The sequence below is a fragment of the Hemicordylus capensis genome, chromosome 1 (assembly GCF_027244095.1).
Source record: "Hemicordylus capensis ecotype Gifberg chromosome 1, rHemCap1.1.pri, whole genome shotgun sequence".
NCBI classification, from domain to species: Eukaryota; Metazoa; Chordata; class Lepidosauria; order Squamata; family Cordylidae; genus Hemicordylus; species Hemicordylus capensis.
Window position 1 is genome coordinate 38556779 of NC_069657.1, and position 12611 is coordinate 38569389.

At 44.5% G+C, this 12611-nt stretch overlaps 1 long non-coding RNA gene across 1 annotated transcript; it reads right to left on the reverse strand.

Moving 5' to 3' along the window:
- Positions 1-360: 360 nt before the first annotated feature.
- LOC128340707 (uncharacterized) lies at positions 361-6948 on the reverse strand. The gene is made up of 4 exons (XR_008313902.1): positions 6870-6948; positions 4621-4784; positions 3967-4009; positions 361-518 (listed from the first exon to the last, which is right to left on the reverse strand). It is a non-coding gene; the product is annotated as an uncharacterized LOC128340707 (long non-coding RNA).
- Positions 6949-12611: the final 5663 nt, after the last annotated feature.

A 12611-nucleotide genomic window follows, 5' to 3' on the forward strand; every position in this document is an offset into this window, starting at 1 on the left:
ATTCCTCTTAAAACATGGTATATTGACAGTGAGTGACTGCTAATATAAACAGAATAGACTAGAATGAGCAATTCTTTGGACGGTAGATTTTGTTTTAATGATCCAATTTTCTTTGCTGAATCTTTCTCAGGGTTCCTCAAAATATGGGAAAAAGCAATGTGTATTAAAGATTGATGCAACTGTTATAACAATGCAATTGATTGTGTTCTCAGATAAAAAATTGATTCAGCAATTGATATTGGACGCACATAACATTTGGAGGTTTATAGTAGGCCTGTAATAGCTAACTGATCGATTTTTAAAAATAACTTCTCAAACATTTGACTGACTAAAACAGCTGCCCCCAATTATCGGGCAGAATATTTATTTGCTATTTTTAATACAAGCACATGAAAATTACAGTTGGCAAGCTCTGGCATTCCTTCCTGTGTGAGATGATAGGAAATGAGACGTGTGGGTTCATTAAGGGATGGTTGTGAACAGGACTCCATTTTATTCTTTTCAGAATTTATCCTGAGCTGTGGGTAATGGCCACAAATTAGTCCAGAAGGTGCAGTGATCCACTTTGATGCTCAGACATTTCAGCTCTGGTCAACTTCATTCCCTCCCTTCATTCACTCCCTTGATTGAGCATGAACTCTCAGTCTTAAACTCGGACACATTCTAACCAAAGTGTCCAAGAAAATGATAGGGCTTCTGAAGACACAGAGACAGACGTTGTACAGTGACGGAGTGACAAGTAGGAGGGATGTTCAGAAACATAAAACACAGAGGTGACATACTCTCTTCAATCTTTTATTGGTGATTTGTGCTTGCAGCAACTCCCCCTGTTTTATAACTGCTTACCTCACAAACACAGAGCAATATTATGTAGATTAAACTAACCCTTTATTCAGAATTTTCTCTCTCCTTCTCCTTGCCTTCCCCTTTCCTGTCTAACTCAACCCCCTACACTCTCTACAGGATCCTTACTAGGACAAACATCTAATTAACAAAACATAAAGGTTTGCTAGATAGAATAAAAACATCCTTCCCCTTTATAACAACCAGAATTGAATTGATTTAAAATTTAGTCACCAAGTTTTGAAGTGTTTTATGTGGTCTTCTGTCATGCACACTTCTCCTAATGCTTGGGTTCTCTGGCACAGGAGCTGGCTTGTACTTACTTACTTACTTACTTACTCATAGGGATGGGCCCGGACCGGTCCGGAGGCCATTAAAAAAGCCTCTGGACCGGTCCAGACCAGTCCGGAGCTGGGTGGTTCGGTCCGGGGGTGGGGGGTACCTTTAAGAGAGGCGGGAGGGTTTACTTACCCCTCCTGCCGCTCTCCCGCTTGGTGCCGTAATCGTCAAAGTAATTGAGGCGGCAGGACAACTCCCTGCCAACTCCCGACATTGCTTGCGCGTGTGCAAAGAACTGCTGGGTTTTTTTGCAAGCAGCATCGGGGAAGGGGCGGCAGGGAGTTGTCCTGCCACCCCAATTACTTTGAAGATTACGGCGCCAAGCGGGAAAGTGGCGGGAGGGGTAAGTAAACCCTCCTGCTGCTCTTAAAGGTACCCCCCCACCCCAGTGCCGGACCGCAGTTGGCGGTTCCGTGCACACCCCTACTTACTCACTCACTCACTCACTCACTCATTCAAAATGTTTATACCCCGCCCCTCCAGTACACTACTGCTCGGGGCGGCTCACAACAATAAAATAGATACCATGTAAAATTAAACTAACAAAATTAACCCAATTAAGCAGAAGCACTAGGTAAGCAGCTTTCCCCCTCTCTCACTACCCCCTCCCAGCCACCCTTTGCATTCCCCCAACCCTGTGCTTGTAAAGGGGGATCTGTGCCAGATTCCACTTTGCAAGTATATCCCCCTTTACAAATATATAATTGAACTGGACCGGACCCATTTTGTCTTAACGTGGATCAGGACCAGGCCCCCTTGAATCTGTTTCGGATTTGAACTGAACCTGCCAAACTGGTTCCACGCACAATCCTAGTGGTTACAATAGTGTGCCTATGGGTAGCAAAAGAAATGAGAGCAGGGCTTTCAACAATAGCTAATCTGACAGTCTGAAGACTAGCCTTGTAGGATGCATCTCAGTTAAATGTTACAGACTGTTTCAAAAGAAAATGCAATGCGGCAATTTTTGAGGCAAATTGTCTAACAAATTTAGAGTAATATTCACCAAGTCCTAAAAATGATCGAAATGCATGCTTGTTGTGTGGCTCTGGTGCTTCATAAGTAGCTTTCATCAAGTCTGTTTTGGGAAGTATACCACTCTGAGATATTTTGTGTCCCATATATGTCACCGAGTGTGTGCAAAACTGACATTTCTCTGCAGGGATAGTAAGTCTGTGTTTATTATTTATTTATTAATTAAAACTTTTTATACCGCCCCAAACGTACGTCTCTGGGCGGTTCACAACAGAATAAAAACAAAGTAAAACATTTGTTAAGACAAAAATGGGGGAGGGGCATACACATTACAACAATTTAAAAATTTTAAAATAATATTTTAAAACAGCATTAAAACCATTAAAACCATTAAAACAAAATTAATTAAAAGCCTGGGTGAAGAAATGTGTTTTTAAAGACTTTTTAAAAACTGTCAGATGGGGAGGCTCTTATTTCACTAGGGAGTGCATTCCAAAGCCTGGGGGCAGCAACGGAGAAGGCCCGTCCCTGAGTGGCCACCAGATGAGCCGGTGGCAGCAGCAGACGGACCTCTCCAGCAGATCTCAGTGGGTGGTGGGGTTTATGCAGAAGAAGGCATTCCCTTAAATACCCAGGGCCCAAACTGTTTAGGGCTTTATAGGTTATAACCAGCACCTTGTATTTTGCCCGGAAACATATCGGCAGCCAGTGTAGCTCCTTCAATACAGGAGTTATATGGTCTCTCCGAGATGAGTTATATGGTCTCTCTCTCTCCGAGCTGTTGTCAGAGTTTTCTTAAGACTTCTGTCAGTTTAGCATCATGCTCCTCAATGGTTTTGCCATACGCTAAAATGTCATCCTGAAAGAGATGCCATCCATAGTCCTAAAAATTGCATGCATCATTCTCTGAAATACTGAAGCTGCAGAGGCTAATAATCCAAAGGGCAGTCTTTTGAATTGAAGAAGACCCTGTAGGGCCAATAAATGTCTTGTAACCACCCAGAGAACTTGTGTTTTGGGTGATATAAAAATGTGTCAAATAAATAAATAAATAAATAAATAAATACGCTGTGTATTTGTGAGAATGTTGGAGCAGAGGAATTTGATGATAGGCCGAAGACAAGTCCAAAGTTGTGAACACCGAAGCTTCTTTCAGAGTAAGCAGCATTTCACTGATATTGGGTAATGGATGACAATCCACTACTATGTTGGAGTTCACATCTCTTAAATCCACACACATTCGAAGTGTACTGTTTGATTTCCATGCAAGAACAATGGGAGAGACCCATTCTGATGAATCAACGAAACTATTCTCATGCGTGAGAACCGCCAGGAGCTGCACAGCTCCCGGTGGCGGCATGGTGGCAAGCCCTCTTGGGTAGTTCACAACCTGACCCAGGTTTTGGGTGTGAGTGTGCCCCAAAACTGGATTAAACGATCATGTGTTGGTTGTGGCATAAACAGGGAGTGCAGTGGAGGGGACTCCCAGAAATGCACTCGCGCGGTGCATTACTGGGTCTCCGTGTGGTGGGGTGCCGAGCGGTGGCACTTCCCTGCGCCTGATCCCGGAGCTGCCAGGCAAGCCGCGGTGAGTTCTTAGTTCTTGAAACTAACTTATCCTGAGTTCTCCCTCCCCCACAACATTTGTAGAGGCTTATGAAAATATATTACATACATGTAGTGAATACCCATAGTATTTGAGAATATGGGGGTTTCTAGTTGAAAAAAGGTTCTGAACCCCTGATGTAAATTGTTTTGAGAACTATTTTTTTTGGTTGAAAAGTAGTATATAGATATTCTAAATAATAATACCTTTTAATTAGGCAAGCCGCTGCCTTTCATCCCCATCTGCAACCTGGGGATGATAAAAATACAGATGAATTATACAGGCTTGCTGCAAGGATTATTGAGAAAATGTGTTGAAATGCTTCAAGTATGTGGGGAAAATGATATAAATACTAAATTATTGTTGTTATTATTATAATGCTTAGCATGTAGTGCATTTAAGTATTCCCCAAAGTGCTTCCATTACCTTAGTAACCTTTACAACAGCTCTTTAAGATAAAATTACCACAGTTGGGCATAAGGTATCTCCATCCCATTCCTGGTTTCTTTAGTTCTGTAAGACTATGATCTGAGCTTTTTAATTGAAACTATCATGTCATTGAGTCTAGTTTTGAGAAAGGAAGAGGCATGCATTTGATTATTTTCCTTTTGTGCTAGTTTGCCTTTAAAATAATAACATCAGAAGATGGCAGCAGAGATTCCTATGTGTCTAACAGGAAACAAATACCTCATGTAAAAGAACACAGGGCAAACGTCTTTTGTAAGAACATACTGATTTCATTCCTAAAAGACAAATTTTTAGAGTGGAAGAGTGGATTCATCATTATGTCCCCCCACCCAATTCTTTTTATTTCTTTTGTATGGGAGAGATGTAAAAGTTCTGAAAGGAAATGAAATCACCTGTAATAAATATCGCATTCAGAATCCACTCTTGTAGGTCTTTATGACAATAGTGACAAAGAGTTAAGATAGTCTTTGTGAAAGATCCAGGGCCTCGATATAGTCTTGGTGCTATATCCATAACTTACTGTGTGTCAATGCTGTTGTTGGATTCTGTGGCAGAACTGCAGGAGACAGGAGAAACGGGCATGCACTTTAGGCTAAAGAGGACTGAAATGAGGATCTGTGCAGGAACTGGAACAAGATTATTTCAGTGAACTGCTAATGGTTTTCTGCACCTGTACCAAAGAAAATGTATTTCCCTCTCTTTTCCAGAGAGTTAAATCACTTCCCAAACTGTCCTTCAGCACTGGGTAATTGGCTGACATGATAAAGGGAATGAAATGTGATAGCAATTTCACGCTTGTATTTATTTAAATATTTATACCATCTCCTTCCTTTTTCAAGCAGCTTAGAAATGAATTAAAAGCATTTAAAAAGTATAGCCATGTGACAGGAAGTATGGCCAGCAAAGAAGGAACTACAAGAGGGGGAGCTGTGTGTGTTTGTTGCTACGAAAATAACCAGAGGTTCTGTGGCTCTGTAAAGACTAGCACGTTCATTCTGGCTGAAGCATTTGTGGCCAGAGCCTGCTGCGTCTGATGTGTGAAATCAGAAAAAGGAAGCCATCAAAATAGACATAACTGTCATGACTTGAAGACCAGGGCCATCCTTAGGGCGGAGAGACCGGTGCAATCGCCCTGGGCGTGTGCTGGGTACACAAAGGTCCCACGCTGGGGCCACACTGGCCAAACAGCCCGCCCCTGCTCGCTGTGCTGTTCCCTCTACAGACTTTAAGAGCAGCAGCTCTTCCTGGCATACCCCACCGCAGGGCACAGAGCAGAGAGCAAGAGAGTGAGGGCCTGGTGAAGCGCAGAACCCAAGCCTCCTCTCTGCACAGCCCCCGCCTGCTGGCTGTGCCGTCTCTGCCCAGCCAGCAGGTGGAGGCTGCTCAGAGAGGAGACTTGGGCTCTGTGCTTCCCCAGGCCCTCACTCTCTTGCTCTCCCCTGCCCTCTTTCTCCCTGCTCTGCTGCCCGAGAACTAGCCCCCCCCGCAAATGGGCACTTTTCAAGGGGTCCAACAAGCTCTGCAGAAGAGGGGAGAGGGAGGCTCAGTTTCCAATAAGAGAGAGATGTGCTCCCAGAGCTCATTGGTCTAGCCTGCAGTCTCTGCCCCCCCCCCCTTATTAGGCAGCCTATCTGGAAGAGGGCAGAAGCTGGGAAGAAGGGCCAGATTCCTGGGTTCACCTGAGAGGCAATGCAACCTGAGTTCTTCTGAGTCAAAGCCTCCTTTCAGCCCCCACTCCTGCTTTGGGATGCTCCCAACAGGGCAAAGTGCTGCCAGATGCTCTACTCTAAAAATAGCCTGCAAGGTCCAACGTCCCACGGCAGGTGAAGAAGGTCCTGAATAAATAAATATTGGCCTCACCCAGCAGAAATTTCCTTTTGTTCTTATGCGCTTATACATAAGTTTCCTTATGCTCTTAAGTGGCTGAAAGGAAGGAAGTCCCTGAGATTAGCAATCTACATATCAAAGGGATAGTGTCAGAGCAGTAGAGAAGGGATGACCAATGTCTTGACTCTCTAGCCGTCTGACTCACTAGTCTGTCCTCCTATGTCATTGAGACAAGAGACAACGCATAGTCCTTCACTTCCAACATTTAGGTCCTTCTTAAAAACATTCAGAGAATTGGAAACTAATTTCATTAGGAAGCACGTTCCAGTCCCCAGGCAACTCTATAAAAGGCCCGGTTTCGAGTCGTCACCAGCTGAGCTGGTGGCAACTGCAACCAGACCTCCCCATCTGATCTTAAAGGCAATGGGTCTGATGAAGAAGAAAGTGCTCTCTTAAATACCTTGGACCCAAGCCATTTAGGACTTTATAGGTAATAATGAACACTTTGTATTTAGCCCAGAAACTTATTGGCAGCCAGTGTAATTCTTTTAAAATGGGTGTAATATGATCTTTTCAGGCAACCCCAGAGACCAACTTGGCTGCTGCATTCTGTACTAACTGCAGTTTCCGAAGTGCGTACAAAGGCAGTCCAATGTAGAGCACATTGCAGTAGCCAAGCCTGGATGTAATGTAATGAAAAAATGTAATGAAAACTGTAATGGAAAAATGTGGAACAGCCAGTAGCCAAACATTTTAACACATTGACAAGCACAAACTATCTGACTCGTCAGTTACTACAGTAGAGTAGAGATACCATTGGATGCAGCAAGAGAGAACGTTTGGATCCATGCACTTGGGACACCAGCCCCAGGAAGCCTCAACCTCAAGGACAGCACCTGACAGCATCTCAGCGGCAGCCAATCCTAGGCTGCAGAGAGCACTCCATCACAGACATTCTATAACTGTCACTGCAGCAACTGTATCTTTCCTATAACATCAGAGCAGCTGAGGAAGGTGGAAGCCGAAACATCCTGCCCATTATATTTCTGTTTTGTCAATCAATAATACATTTATACTATTCTTTTTTATTAACTGCATCCTTCTGGGATCCTAATAGTACTTGTATGGACTGGAGTTCTGTTGGTAGCTTTAAAAATGCTCTCTGTCTCTGTCATCTCTATCATCTCTGTCTGTCTACACACACACACACACACACACACACACACACACACACACACACACACACTTTATTCTGAAGCCTTTTCAAGAAACAGGCTGCCAAACACCTACAAGGGTTGAGGTGGATTTCAGTAGAAATAACATCCTTGCTCACATACAGAAGAAACACTTGCATATTTTATAGGCTGGAGGCTTCAGCACCAAGCAACTGTTTGCTGGTTCACGCAATAGCTGTGAACATTCTGACCTACACCTGCATGATTAGGAATTTGCTCAGCTACAAGCTTTTCCCCAGGGTGAAATGCTAGTCGAAAGCAATATTAGCCAAAAGAAACAATACTTGGCTATGAAACCTTTTTTTAGCTGAGTGTTCAATGCCTGCTTTAACCTCAGACTATTCATCTGACAAAGAGAGTGTTCAGAAGCAGTTTGGGAAGGAGGCATCAGAAAAGCTTCAGGGATAAGAAGTCAGAAAATGGCCATAGAAATTCCAACAGAACAACATAAAATAAACAAACTATGGGTTTTATTATTGCTATTGGGGTTTCCCCTTTTGTTTCTGGACCAGTGTGAAAGACTATGTAGACCCTTGAGTCCTTATTCTTGCAAAATGACGTTGCACCCAGACAATAAGGACATGAGACACCATAATTTTGAGTATTAAGGGACACAACTTTATTGCCTGAAATAAGATTTGAAAGAGAATTGGCTCTCCAACTCCTTACAGTGCAGTCTCTAAAGATTCGCCGCCAGGGGGTGAGCCCGGCCTATAACGCAAAGGGTGAAAACACCTTGGCTCCAGACAGCATTCTGCCTAGAGCTGATGCTGTCCTTCTTAATTCACCTAAGGACAGGTAACTGCATCACCAGCCCCAAGCCATACAGCACTCTGAGCTTGTGATGTTTCAGCAGATTAAAAAGAGCCCCTGACCAGCAGAGCTTATCTGTTTTCCCCAACATGATCCTCGCCACTCTCATCTCTGCCACACCACTCGCCCACATGACTGGCACACAAGCACTCCAGGAGCGGCAAGGGAAATGGGGGAAACCTGGCTGCATCCTCAGTATACCATAATGCACCATTCAAGGAGTGTGGTGCATTGGGGTATTCCCCACTGCCAGTTCACTCAGTGGCAGAGCCAGTCTGTGAGCGGCCCATGTTCAGCTGTCATGGCGCCCCGCTCACCCCGCCCCCATGTCTGAGGTCAGATGTGGGGGCTAGCCACACCCCTGCATCAGATATCAGATGGGGGTGTGTGTGGTCTGGCTCCCGAATGGGGACACACAGCCCCATTAAGGGCAGGGAAGGTTTTCCTTCAAGGCAGGGAAGAGCCGCTCCTGGCCACACCGCGAACACAGCGCCGGGCATTTAACTCCTGAACGGGGTTGCGCAGCCCCGCACGGGAGCTAAACCAGCACTCCACTGTCTGACGCCAGATGCAGGGGGCATGTCGGGGCCGCGAGGCACGGCCCCTGAGGGGCAGTGGCCCGGGTTTTTTGAACCCATTTGCCCAATGGTGGCTCCGCCCCTTGGGCCACTCCTTCTGCCCGCCTCTATGGAAGCTTGGGCTGCTGGCAGTCCACACTTCCACACGACTGGGTGGTGAAGTAGAAGGGGGTGTGTGTGCCCTGCTTCCTCACTTTTCACCTGGGTACAGAATCCAGGCTACCCAGTGGAGCCTGGAACCGATGCCAGCAGCCTGGAACTGATCCAGGTCAGCCCTTCCTGTGTAGGACAGTTCTAGCCCAGGTAGAGTTGGTCATTATCAAGGAAAGGTACAGGCTGACAGCAGCCACATGTCGCTCATAATGTGCAGTTAGGTTTGTAGCCAGTCTCACTGGAACTATAAGAATGTGGTGGTGCAGCAGTGTTGTTAGAGGTTGATGGCAATAGAGGAAAAAGCTGGGCAAGAAAACTGAGAGATAAGAGAAATGCAAAGCCAATGTTTATTACAAATAATTATGACAAATATTTATATACTGCTTTTCAAGTTCTCAAAGAGATTTACATGGAAAAATAAATAATAAACATAGAAAACTATCTGGGCCGGGCGCAGAGCATCTGCGCCTCTAGTTTCCCCCACCCGCCACCACAATCACTGCCAATTTCTTTGCTTTGCTTCCAGAGTGCTTACGGCATCAGAAAAAGATGTATTTTATTTATTTGTTTGTTTGTTCAATTTTTAGCCTGCCTGCTGCCACTTTCTTTCCCCGCCCTCTCTTGCGCCATTTTCTTGTCTGCCCACTGCCGTCCTTTTCTTCCCTCACCCACTGCCACCACCATTTTCTCCCCCTGCCTGCCTCCATTTTCTCTCCCCCTGTTTGCCTGCCCCCTCTGCCATTTTGTCCCCACCCACCCACCATTTTGTTTCCCACCTCACCTCCGGCACCACCATTTTCCTTTTCCCCTGCCGGCAGCTTGCTCGTAAACTCTTGCGAGAGCTGCCACGCATGGGATTAGCAATGGGGACTCTGGACAGATGGTAGTCAAAAGCTACAGTGCAAAGAAAACTGCCTGAGTAGTATCCCTGGGACCCCAAGGGAAATACTGACTGCTGGTGAAGGAGCATATGGATATTGCTTAACCCGTCCACATGTTGGAGGCCAAAGGGCAATGGCTTATGTAAGATCTCATAAAATCCCACCTGGGGAAGAAGCCTAATGCTTACACCACAACATAAAACTGCAGATAATTCTCAAGTATACCTTTGAGTTCTCCTGCCTTATTCTATATTTCTTCTAAAAATTCTGGACAGTCTTAGGCTATCTAGGAAAAAATTCTTTAATAGGCCCCTGGAAATACATCCCCCCCACAGACATAAAAATGATCCTTGAGGAGTCGGAAGCTGTAATGGAGGGACCTGTATTGATTAAGGTGTTTGGTTGTGAATTTGCATGTGCCTTGGTGCATTAAAAGATTGGACACACTGAGTATATTTGAGCATAAGATATTGATGGGAACCATATTATGAATTTTTGAAGGCTTATTTATCATTTTCAGTATATGAAAACCTACATCTGATTGGATTTTTAGAGCCTCGGATGCAGGGGGTGGGAATACCACACTACAGCTGAAAATGAAAGGTTGAATCCTAGTGGTTCCATCAATACACTGTGCTACTTCTTTCAGTTTTTAATGATCAGTGTCAGCTCTGATAAAGATGCAGTTGCTGTTGCTGAAGGAAGATTTCCTTTCTCCCTCCCTCCCTCACTCCATCCCTCCCAGTGACCAGCCTTTCACTAACACAGAAGCAACATTTTTACCCCAAGGACTTGTCTGCTCAATGCATTTCCGATATATTTTGCACATTTCTCAACTATAAATTGCAAGTGTCTTTGATCTCAAAGCCTCTCAGTAGTTCCTTCCATGGCAGTGAGTTACCCATCAAATGTAACTTACTGTATTCCAATCTGGTGTACAGGTTACCTTTCCCAGGTGCTTCCCCCTGGCTCTGGCATAACATGTACAAAGATTAATGCTCAATACTAGGGGTTGTTACCCCAGTTATTGTTGGACTACAAGTCCCATTATCCCCAGTCACAATGGTTTTTGGTCACCTGGGGACCCAAGTTTGAGAATTGCTGGGCTATGTTTATACTGACCTCCATGCAGGCACTGAATGTTGGGAGGAGAATTGCACTTGATAGTCACACCCTGCAGTCACTGAGAGCATGGTTGTCAAGTGCAATCGACCTGCCCACATTCAGTAAACACATGGGGGATATTCTGTACACATGTGGGCACCAGAGCCACACAACAAGCATGTGGTCTCTGTGAGTATTACACTAAATTTGTGAGACAATTTGCATCCGATGTTGTTCCATTGCATCTTGTTTTTTAAAAGAATGTAGTACTAATCTTCAGACTATCAGAATGGCCATTGCTGAAATCCCTGTTCTCAATTCTTTTGACACCAACAGGCACACTATTGTAACCACTGATGCTTCTGAATATGGTTTGGATGCTGTCTTGACCCAGCAAAAAGGGGACAGGGAAGTTACTCTGCCTTTGCTTCCAGAGTGCTTACGGCATCAGAAAAAGACGTATTTTATTTATTTGTCTGTTTGTTCAATTTTTAGACCGCCCTTACAAAATAGCTCATAATACTACTTGGGGATTAAGTTGAGCAACCCCAAGAATAGCCAAATGGATCACCAGACTCATAGACTTTGATTTCCGGGTGGAATATCTGCCAGGTCTTTGGAATACAACTGCAGATTGTTTATCTCAACTCCCACTTCCAGGCCAAGAGGAGATTCCAGAAGAAGATGATGAAGGAGTAGTAATTGTGCAAATTAGGTTCATCCACTCAAGGAGTGATCACGTCTTCTAAGTGGAATGCAGTCCTCTGTGCTAATCAAGTGCTTACTGAACTTAAAGTGTACATAACTAATGGATGGCCATGCAAAAACAGGGTACCTGAACATCTTCAAGCATACATGCATGTAGCAAATGAGCTGTATTATTTTTATTTTTTTCTCATAGGGTATAATGGGACTCAAACCAGCCCATTATTCCTTATTGTGGAGCACCCATGGGTGCCAACAACCATCCAAACCCTGAAGCAATCGGACAGTCCTACGATTTTTTTTATGAATATTTGAAATATTTTTAATTATTTTTCTCATAGAGTATAATGGGACCAGAACCGGTCCATATCCCCTATTGTGGAGCACCTAGGGGCACAAAAGTGGGGTGTGTGGTAGACAGACAGGGGTGCCTACCACCCACAAAACCCCAAGGCAATTGGACACTTCTCTGATTATTGGTGAATTGTTAAAGTATTTTTGAATTCCTCATAGGGAATAATTAGGATTGCAGCAAATGTATATCTTCACATCGGGGGGAAAGGGGTGTCGTAGAGTGGAGTGTGGTGTGTGGTAGTTCCTAGGGTGGACAAGGAAGCTATCAGAATTATTTGAAAGGAATTGGGCAAAGGGGTGATTTTTAAGTGATTTTTGAATTTTACGTGTCTTTAAGGTTTTTCTCCATAAAGAAGCATGGAGGTGTCAGCAAATGTATAGCTTCACGTCGGGGGCAAAGGGGTGTCCTAGAGCAGAATGTGGTGGGTGGTAGTGCCCAAGGGGGGGCAGGAAGCTATCAGAATTATTTGAAAGGAATTGGGCAAAGGGCTGATTTTTAAGTGATTTTTGAAGTTTATGTATCTTTAAGGTTAGCAATGAGAGTGGATTCATGGTTTGTCATTGAAAATCTTATATGCTACCAAAGAATCTACACTTGGAATACTTCCGAAACAACAAAACCCAGTACCCCATGGGTTAGCAACCCATGGGTGGTTGGCACCCTCTTTGCACTAGACCACCACTCACTCTGGGCCACCCCAGCACCCCACAAGTGGCTTTAAGGTTTTTCTCC